Source organism: Myotis daubentonii, chromosome 12, assembly GCF_963259705.1.
Source record: "Myotis daubentonii chromosome 12, mMyoDau2.1, whole genome shotgun sequence".
NCBI classification, from domain to species: domain Eukaryota; kingdom Metazoa; phylum Chordata; class Mammalia; order Chiroptera; family Vespertilionidae; genus Myotis; species Myotis daubentonii.
In genome coordinates, this window is record NC_081851.1 from 13,144,689 (window position 1) to 13,154,158 (window position 9,470).

Genomic DNA, 9,470 nt, shown 5'->3' on the forward strand with positions numbered 1-9,470 from the left:
TCTCTCACCATGTGAATGAGCTCTGGCCAGAGGCAAGGATAGCCATGAGTGGCTGCTCCCAGGCCATCCTGACACCACTCGTCTGTCCGACCTCTACACCATTGAGCTGTGCTCATTGCCAGCTAAATCCACAAGCCAGGGGAGCCCTGGAGCCCTGAGTCACTGCGTGCAGAGGATGAGCTTTGGTGGCTCCCTGGCCCACATCATGGACCAAAAAGAGCAAGATTTTATGGGGTACAGACACTGAAAAGGCCTTCATGACAGCCCTACATTATTACCCTAATGGTACAGGTTTGGATGGACAATTACAAACTCCCTACTTGACCACAGAGTAAGTACCAAACCTTTAATGAGTGACACTCCATCTCTCATCTACGTTTCACCCCTTAAAATAGGGATGTGTTGATTTCATCCACCAGCATTACTTCTTCCATCTCGCATTCAAGTTGACAGGAAAATTGGAGCCATCTAAGGAAGGAGAGAGCATATGAAGACAGGGTATTATTTTTAGTTCATTTTGAGCACCACTCTGTCGAGTACAAAGAGAAAAACTATTTATCTTTCCTGACCTTTAACAGGGCATAGGTATCTTTTCTACAGTTGAGATCTGTAGATGATTAAAAGGCACCTGCTTCCAAGGACAATGCTGCCTTCCTTCATCCTTGTCCTTGGGTTGCGTCACTCCTGGGCCCTGTACCCAGGTCCCAACCAAGGCACGGAGAAGTGAATCTGCTCTGTCGACGAGACCCTGGCCCAGCGTTTCTGGAATGGCACAAAAGGCCCATCCTTGTCACTTGGTGGATGTGGTTTAATGAAGCAGAGGGTCACTGTGGGAGGATTGCACTACCTGTGTTGTGTTTTGTGAGATGGTTAAAAGGTTTGAAGCTCCCTTAAGAAACCAGGTGGCACAGTGAAGGAGCTGTTCCCCCGAGTGATCACATTAGAGGTGGCTGAGACACAGCAGCTGTATTAAAAGCTGTGGAAGCTTCATGATGGGATGCTGTGTAGGTCACTGGTCTGGATGGTGGCCCTCAATCCCACTGACCACCAGTTCCTGTGGGCAATTCCTTATACTCAGCCCTGACCCCAAGTGGACCTGCTGGACCAGATTCCCTGGGGCAAGACAACCAAATCTGGTTGTCGCCCCTTTTAGTTTTTAACCTTTTAAAAATATAATTGTAGATTCCATTATTTATAAGAGAGAACACAGAGGTAGCCCATGGAATCTGACCTGGTTTCTCTCAATAATATCTTACAAAAATCTCACAGCAGGATATTGACAGTGACCCAACTGCCCATGTAGGGCCGATAGAAAACAGCTCTACCTGATTCTCCCACACCCAGGACAGAGCCTTCTATTTTTTTTTTTTGGTATATTATTATCACAGTAATATATACACAATGAAATTTACCATTTTAACTATTTTTCAGAGCACAGTCCAGTGCTGTTAAGTGGTCCTTAACTCAACTTAACAATCATATTGTTGTGCTGCCGTTACCACCATCGGCTCCATCACTGTTCTCATCTTCTCCAACTGAAGCTCTGTCCCCACTAAACAACAACTCTGCATCCACTCCCCCATGACTGGTACCCTCCATCTTACCTCTATGACTCTGATGGCTCTAGGGACCTCATGTGAGTGGGATCACACACTATTTGTCCTTTTGTGACTGGCTTATTTCATTGAGCATCATGTCTTCAGGGTCCATCCAGGTTGTAGCATGTGCCACAATGGCCTATTTTTCTAAATTGAATATATTGGGGTGAGATTGGTAATGAAATCATGTAGCTTTCAGGTATACAGTTCTGTAATACATCACCTGTATGTTGAATTATGTATCTCACCTCCCTCCCCTCTTACCCCAGGTCAGGTCTCCTTCCATCACAATTTATCCTTTCTAAGCCCTCTTCTACACACACCCCTCTCTCTGTGATAATCACCAAACTGCTGTCTGTGTCTGTAAGTCTTTTCTTTGCTTAATCCCTTCACCTTTTCCCCCTAGTCCCCCAACCTCCTCCCCTCTGACAGTATTCAGTCAGTTTTCTGCACCTATGAGTCTGTTTCTATTTTGATTGTAGTTTATTTTGTTCATTAGATTCCACATATAAGTGAAACCATAAGGAACTTGTATTTCTCTGACTGGCTTACTTCACTTCACTTAGCATAATACTCACCGGCTCCATCCATGCTGTTGTCAAAGGTAAGATTTCCTTCATTTCCTTTTTGTGTGTGTGGGTGAGTCGTATTCCGTTGTGTTAATGTACCACAGCCTTTTCTCCACTTATCTGCTGCTGGGCACTTGGGCTGCTGTGAAATCTTGGTATTGTAAGTAATGCTGCAGTGAACATAGCATTGCATATATCCTTTCCGATCAGTGTTTCAGGTTTCTGCAGAGATATTCTCAGAAGTGGAAATGTTAGGTCATAAAGCAGTTCTATTTTTAATTTTTGAGGTAACTTCATACTGCTTACCACAGTGGTTGCACCAATCTGCATTCCCACCAAGAGTACACGAGAGTTCTCTTTTCTCCACATATTCACCAGCACTTGATGTTTATTGATTTATTGCTGATAGCCATTCTGACAGATGTGAGGTGATACCTCACTGTGACTTTAATTTCCATTTCTGTAATGACTAGTGATGCTCAGCATCTTTTTGTGTAATAATCATCTGCAGGTCCTCGCTGGAGAGGTGTCTGTTTAGGTTCTTTGCTCATTTTTAAATTGGATTGTTTAATTTTGTTATGATGTTGAGTTTTTTAAGTTCTTCATAAATTTTGGATATTAAACCCTTATCAGATGTATCATTGGCAAATATGTTCTCCCCGTCACTGGGTTGTCTTTTCATTTTCTTGGTGGTTTCCTTTGCTGTGCAACAACTTTTTAGATTGATGTAGTCCCATTTGTTTAGTTTTTCTTTTGCTTCTGTTGCCCAAATAGATACATCAGAATAAAAAATATTTCTATGAAAATTTATTACCTTTATTTTCATCTAGAAGTTTTATGGTTTCAAATGTCACTTTCAAGTTTTTAATCCATTCTGTGTTTATTCTTCAATATGGTGTAAGAAGGTAGTCTGCATTCATTTATTTTTCCACTTATGTGCCCAATTTTCCCAATAGCATTTTTTGAGTGGACTATCTTTACCACATTGTATATTCTTGTGTCCTTTGTCAAATATTAATTGACCATAAATGTATGGGTTTATTTCTGGACTTTTTGTTCTGTTCCACAGATCTTTATGTCTGTTTTATGCCAGTACCATACTATATTTATTACTATGGCCTCGTAGTATAGTTTGTTATCAGGTAGCATGATTCCTCCCACTTTGTTCTTCTTTCTCAAGATTACTCTATTGGTTTGGTTTTATTTTGTTTGTTTTGTTTGTGTGTGTGTGTGTGTGTTGGGTTTTTTGGTGTTTTTTGTGTGTTTTTTGTACTTCCATATAAATTTTTGTGATATTTGTTGTAGCTCTCTGAATTACGTCATTGGACATTTGAACATTGTTAATTCTTCCTATCTTTGAACACCGTATGTGCTTTTATTAATTTGTATCTTCTTCAACTTCTTCCTGTCTTTCCTTCCTTTCTTTCACTTTCTTCTTTCTTCCACTTCCTTCTTTCTTTCTTTCTTTCTTTCTTTCTTTCTTTCTTTCTTTCTTTCTTTCTTTCTTTCTTTCTTTCTCTTTCTTTCTTTCTTTCTTTCTTTCTTTCTTTCTTTCTTTCTTTCTTTCTTTCTTTCTTTCTTTCTTTCTTTCTTTCTTTCTTTCTTTCTTTCTTTCTTTCTTTCTTTCTTTCTTTCTTTCTTTCTTTCTTTCTTTCTTTCTTTCTTCCTTCCTTCCTTCCTTCCTTCCTTCCTTCCTTCCTTCCTTCCTTCCTTCCTTTCTTTCTTTCTTTCTTATTCTTTCTTCTTTCTTCATGATCTTTATTATGTTCAGGTGAATTCCCTTTATTCACATTTTCACTGAGAGTTGTTATAATGAATAGGTGTTGTGTTTTGGTGAATGCTTTCTGCGTCTATTGTTGTAATCATGTGAATTTGATTCTTTATTTTGTTTACGATGTATCGTGTTTTTTATGTGTAGATACTGTACCAAGCTTGCATCCCTGGAATAAATCCCACTTCATCCTGATGTGTAATCTTTTAAATGTATTACTGGATCCAGTTTGCCAATATTTTGTTGAGGATTTTAGCATCTACATTCATCAGGGATATTAACCTATAATTTTTTTTGTTTATAAAGTCTTATTCTGGTTTGGGATTAGGAGAATGCTGGACGCATAAAATGAGCTTGGGAGGCTTCCCCTGTCTTGAGTGTTTTGGATGAGTTTGAGGAGAACAGGTGCTAGTTCTTCTCTGACTGTTTGATGAAATGCACTGTGAAGCCATCCAGTCCAGCACCTACGTTTGTTGAGAAGTTATTTTTTCTTTTAATTCTCACCTAGTATATATTGTCCAATGAATTTTTTTTTTTAGAGATGTGGGAGGGAGGGAGGGAGGGAGGTAAGAAGGGAGAAAGAGAGGGGAAAGAGAGAGAGAGAGAGAGAGAGAGAGAGAGAGAGAGAGAGATCAGTGTGAGACACACACATCAAATGGTTGTCTCACACACATGTACACCTCAACAGGTGGCAGGGGTGAACCTGCAACCCAGGTACATGCCTTTGACTGGGAATCGAACGCATGATCCTTTGTTCCGTGGACCACATCTCTAACCACTGACACAAAATGGCCTTAGCTTCATTGATCTCATGTTTGTTTTTTACTGCTTTGTTTATTTCTGCTCTGATCTTTATTATTTTCTTTATTCTTCTCACTTTATGGTGTCTTTGTTTTTCTTTTGCACTAGTTCCTCTAAGTGTCAAGTTAGATGATGTATTTCAGATTTTTCTTGTTTCTTGAGGTAGGCCTGTAATGTTAGGAATTTTCCTCTTAGGACTGCTTATCCTGTACTCCATAGCGTTAGGATTGTTGTGTTCTCATTTCCATGTGTTTCAAGGTATTATTTCATTATTTCCTTGATCTCATTGTTATCTATTCATTGTTTAGTAACATGTTAATTAGCCTCCAAGACTTTCTGTGTTTTATAGTTTTTTCTTTTTCTTTTTAATCCTATAATTACTAATTTTTATTGTGGTCAAATAAATATAAGATTTAGAGTTTTAACCACATTTAAGTATACATCAAGTATATTGACATGCAATTCTCACCACCATGTATCCCCAAATTTTTATTTATTTATTCATTTTTGCTTTTCATTGCTTTTATCTCTGTTAATAAATTTATTGGGGCATGGGTGGTTTTAGGTGTGTACAATTCAGTAATAGATCACTTGTAGGTCAGTTTTTTCTAATTGACTTCTAGTTTTATACAGTTATGATCAGAAAAGATTCTTGATATGATTTCAATCTTCTTAAATTTACTGAGACTGTTTTTGTGCCCTAACATGTGGTCTATCTAGATAATGTTGCACGTCCACTTAAAAAGAATGTATATTCTACTGCTTCAGGGTGAAAATGCTCTGAAGATACCAATTAAATCCATTTGATCTATTGTGTTATTTCAGTCCACTCTTTTTTTTTTTTTAAAGACTAGGTGTGAGGCCGCCCTGTGCAAGGGTGAGGCAGCGCCCAAGTCTTCCCCCCCACCTTCTCCCTCCCCCCCCAGCCCCCGCCCATCTCCCTCCCCCCCCAGCCCCTGCCCATCTCCCTCCGCCCCCACCCACAGGGACCCCAGCCCAGGAGGAGGTCAGGGCCCAAGTCTCCCCCCCGCCTTCTCCCTCCCCCCCCAGCCCCCGCCCGTCTCCCTCCCCACCCAGCCCCCGCCCATCTCCCTCCACCCCCACCCGCAGGGGCCCCAGCCCAGGGGAGCCAGGGGAGCCTAGGGGATCCAGGGGAGCATGTCACACGCTAGGGGGAAGGGAACGCTTCACTGATTTGAGTGTCACCCTTGCGCAGGGGCCACCCTAATTTCCTCTCCATCATTCCAGCTTTACTATATGTGCTGCTGCTGCTGCTGCTGCTGCTGCTGCTGCTGCAGAGTCCAGCACCAGGCCACTCTTTGCTTCTTGATTTTCTGTGCGGAAGATCCAGCCATTGATGCCAGTGGGATTGTTCAAATCCCCTACGACGTCTGTATTATTGTTGAACTCTCCATTTATGTACATCAGGATTTGATTTACACATTTACTTGCTCTTATGTTGAAGAAATACATGTTTGCAAGGGTTATATCCTCTTGTTGGATTGCTCTCTTTATCATTCTGTGGTGTCCATTCTTATCGCTCAATATAGCCTTTGTTTTAAAGTCTGTTTTGTCAGCTCTAGGTTTACCTCCCCGGCATATTTCACATTTGTATTTGCATGAAATACCTTTTGCCATCCCCTTGCTTTTTGTCTGTATGTCTTTCATTCTGAGATAGGTCTCTTGTTGACTGCATATATATGGTTCTTGATTTCTTATCGATTCAGCTACCATGTCTTTTAATTGCAGCAGTCAAGCCACTTACATTTAAAGTGATTATTTGTAGATATGTTTTATTCTTTTAACTCTGTTTCCCTTTTATTCCTTCTCGATAGTTCTTATACTAATGGTTTGGTGGTAACACACTTCTTTTGCTGTTTCTTGTCTGGGAAGCTCTTTATTTCTCCATCAATTTTAAATGACAGCCTTACTGGGTAAAGTAGTCTTGGTTGAAGGTCCTAGCTTGTCATTATTTTGAATATTTTGTGCCAATCCCTACTGGCCTGGTATGTTTTTGTAGAGAAATAAGCTGACAGTCTTATGGGAGCTCCCTTGTAGGTAACTGACCGTCTTTCTTTTGTTGCTTTTAAGATGTCCTGTCTTTAATCTTTGTCATTGTCATGATGATGTGTCCTGGTGTCAAGCCTTTTTGGGTTCATCTTGTTTGGGACTCTGTGCTTCCTGGACGTGTGTCTCTTCCTTCACCAGGTTAGGGAAGTGTTCGGTCATTATTTCTTTTAATATGGTGTAGTCCCTTAACCTTTCTTTTGTCCTTGTACTGCTATAATGTGGTTGTTGTTAATGTGTCATGTTGTCCCAAAAGTCCCCTAAACATTCCTCATTTTTAAAAGTTCTTTTTTCTTTTTGCTGCTTTTGTCTTCTGTGACCTTGTCTTCCAAATCACTAATTTGATTCTCTCCTTAATCAAATTATTTATTTTCTCTAGTGTATTCTTCATTTCAAAGATTTTACTCTTTATTTCTGACTGGATCTTTTATATGGCTTAAATGTTCTTTTTCATGCCTACTATCAGTTTTCAAGTTCCCAATGATTTCATCCATTCTTCACCTAACTTAAATTAACTATCTGAAATATTGCTTGCCTCACTTTGTTTAGCATTTTTTCTGGATGTGTCCCCTGTTCTTAAATTTGGGGCATGTTTCTTTGCATTTTGGCTGCCTCTGTGTGTTTCTTTCTTTGTATTAAAATCCAGGTCTTGGTAGTGTGGCTTCGTGTAGTAGGAGTCCTGTGGAACCCAGTGGCAATTTCTTCTTGTTCATCTGAGTTGAGTGCTCCAGGGATGTCCCGTGTGTGTTATGTGAACCTTCCTGTGGCAGTTGATTCTTGATGGCTGTTGGCCCATTCATGTAGTGATTCGATGCTCAGGCTAGTTGGCTGTGACCACAGTGTACCCTGCCTACAGTGTAGTGTATGAGCTGCTGACAGGTGTTGACCACATGGAGCGCAATTCATCTCAGCGGGGTCTGGTGCCTTCCTAGATCTCTCTTTGGATCTGCCGCTTCTGAGGCTAATTGTATCCTTCTCTGATGTGCTCTGAAGCTGGCTATCGGCTTGTTGTTCCTGGGGCTTCCTGGGAGGGACTCTGGTGCTGAACAATGTCAGATGCTTGATGTGACTCTCCCAGGGCAATCTCTTTGCATCTACAAAGCAATTCACAATTTGTGACAGCCTCTGCTAAGGCCCAGTGAGCACAGGAAGGTCCAAGCAGGGCACCAAAGCTGGCTTTGACTAGCATTGAGCCTGGGGGCAGGTCAGCAAAAGCCCCAGAGCACACCATGTTCTGCCTCCCTGTCTGCCTCCATCTGCCGGGTGCCTGTTTGTCTCAGTTAATGAAAGAGTCTCTGGAAGCACTCAAGTTGCATGAGGGAGGTTCTCAGGGAGTCCCCAGGTAGAGGTGAGTGGTGCTCACCAGATGGATGCAGGTTCAAGCTCAGTGTCAGTGTTGGGTCTGAGGCCACTCAGCAAATGTCCCAGGGGATATCAGGTCCAGCTGCCACCCCCTGGGTCCTCACACATCCTTGAGCAGTGTACAGAAGACGCAGACCTGGCATTGTTTGTAGGAGGAGAATGAAAAAGTCAAAAGAGGCTGCTTCCCAGGATTGAAGGTGTCTGGAATCTGTAGTCTGAGATCAGCTGTGTGAGCTTAAGGGCTTTGCAGAAGGTCTGTGGATTCTCAAAGGCCAGAGAGCTGCTTCCTGTTGTAGATGACTCGTGGATCCCCACAGGGGAGCGAGAGCATGGTGGCATCATGCAGGTGCAATCAAGCCATCACGTAGTGAAAAGTAGAATCCCCTCATGGGTGGCTGATTTCAGCAGATTCATCCCTCCATTTCTGTCCTAAGAGAACTGGAGCTCTCTCCAGACTTCCGACCAGATGCATGCTCACTGGCTTCCCGGGCAGCACTGTCCCTGCCTTCTTTCCTCAAGGCTGGGTGAGCCAGGCTGGCTGGAGTGTAGGGAAGGGAGGATAGAGGTCCGTTTGGAGGGTTGAAATGCTGTGAGAACTTTTAAGGCTTAAATTTATTTTCTGTGTGTCTGCTCCCACACTATAACTAAGCAGCCAAAGTGATGCTTAGCTCACTCTCAAGGAAGCACAGTTCTGCCCTGCACCAGTGCCACACATCACCAGAGCAGTGAAGGGAGCTACTGGAGGAAGAAGACAGGGCATTCCTCTCCCAGCAGTGTAACACCCTCACAGGCATGATTCTTTCTGGAGAGCTGACCCCTGCTGGAGCACTTAAGGCTTTTAGGCACAGAGTGTAATGATCTGATTTATATTTTTTAAAGATCACTCTGATTTGCATTTTCATTTTTATTAAAAATTACTTCTTTAATTTTTTTCAATTAGGGATGACATTCAATATTAGTTTCAAGTGTACAAAATAGTAGTTAGACATTTACATAACATATAAAAGCATCTCCTGATAAGTCTAGCATGGGATATCTTTGAAAAGGGTATTAATCCTATTCACGAGGGCTCCACCCTCATAACCTAATCAACCTCAAAAGACCCACCTTTTATTTATTTTTAATCAACCTTATTTGGGTGACATTCATTAATAAAATTGCATAGGTCAGGTGTGCAATTCTATAATGCATCATTTGTATATCGCATTGTGTGCTCACTGGCTTCAGGTCAAGTCTCCTTCTATCACCATTTATCCCCCCTATGCCCTCTTCTCCCTCCCCTACCTGTCACCACCAACCTTA

General features: G+C 41.7%; 2 non-coding genes across 2 annotated transcripts; both read right to left on the reverse strand.

Annotated features, from left to right (window-relative positions):
- Positions 1 to 5,910: 5,910 nt before the first annotated feature.
- LOC132214031 (U6 spliceosomal RNA) lies at positions 5,911 to 6,014 on the reverse strand. The gene has a single exon (XR_009448131.1). It is a non-coding gene; the product is annotated as a U6 spliceosomal RNA (small nuclear RNA).
- Positions 6,015 to 8,790: 2,776 nt separating this feature from the next.
- On the reverse strand, positions 8,791 to 8,993 carry LOC132214053 (small nucleolar RNA SNORA74). The gene has a single exon (XR_009448152.1). It is a non-coding gene; the product is annotated as a small nucleolar RNA SNORA74 (small nucleolar RNA).
- Positions 8,994 to 9,470: the final 477 nt, after the last annotated feature.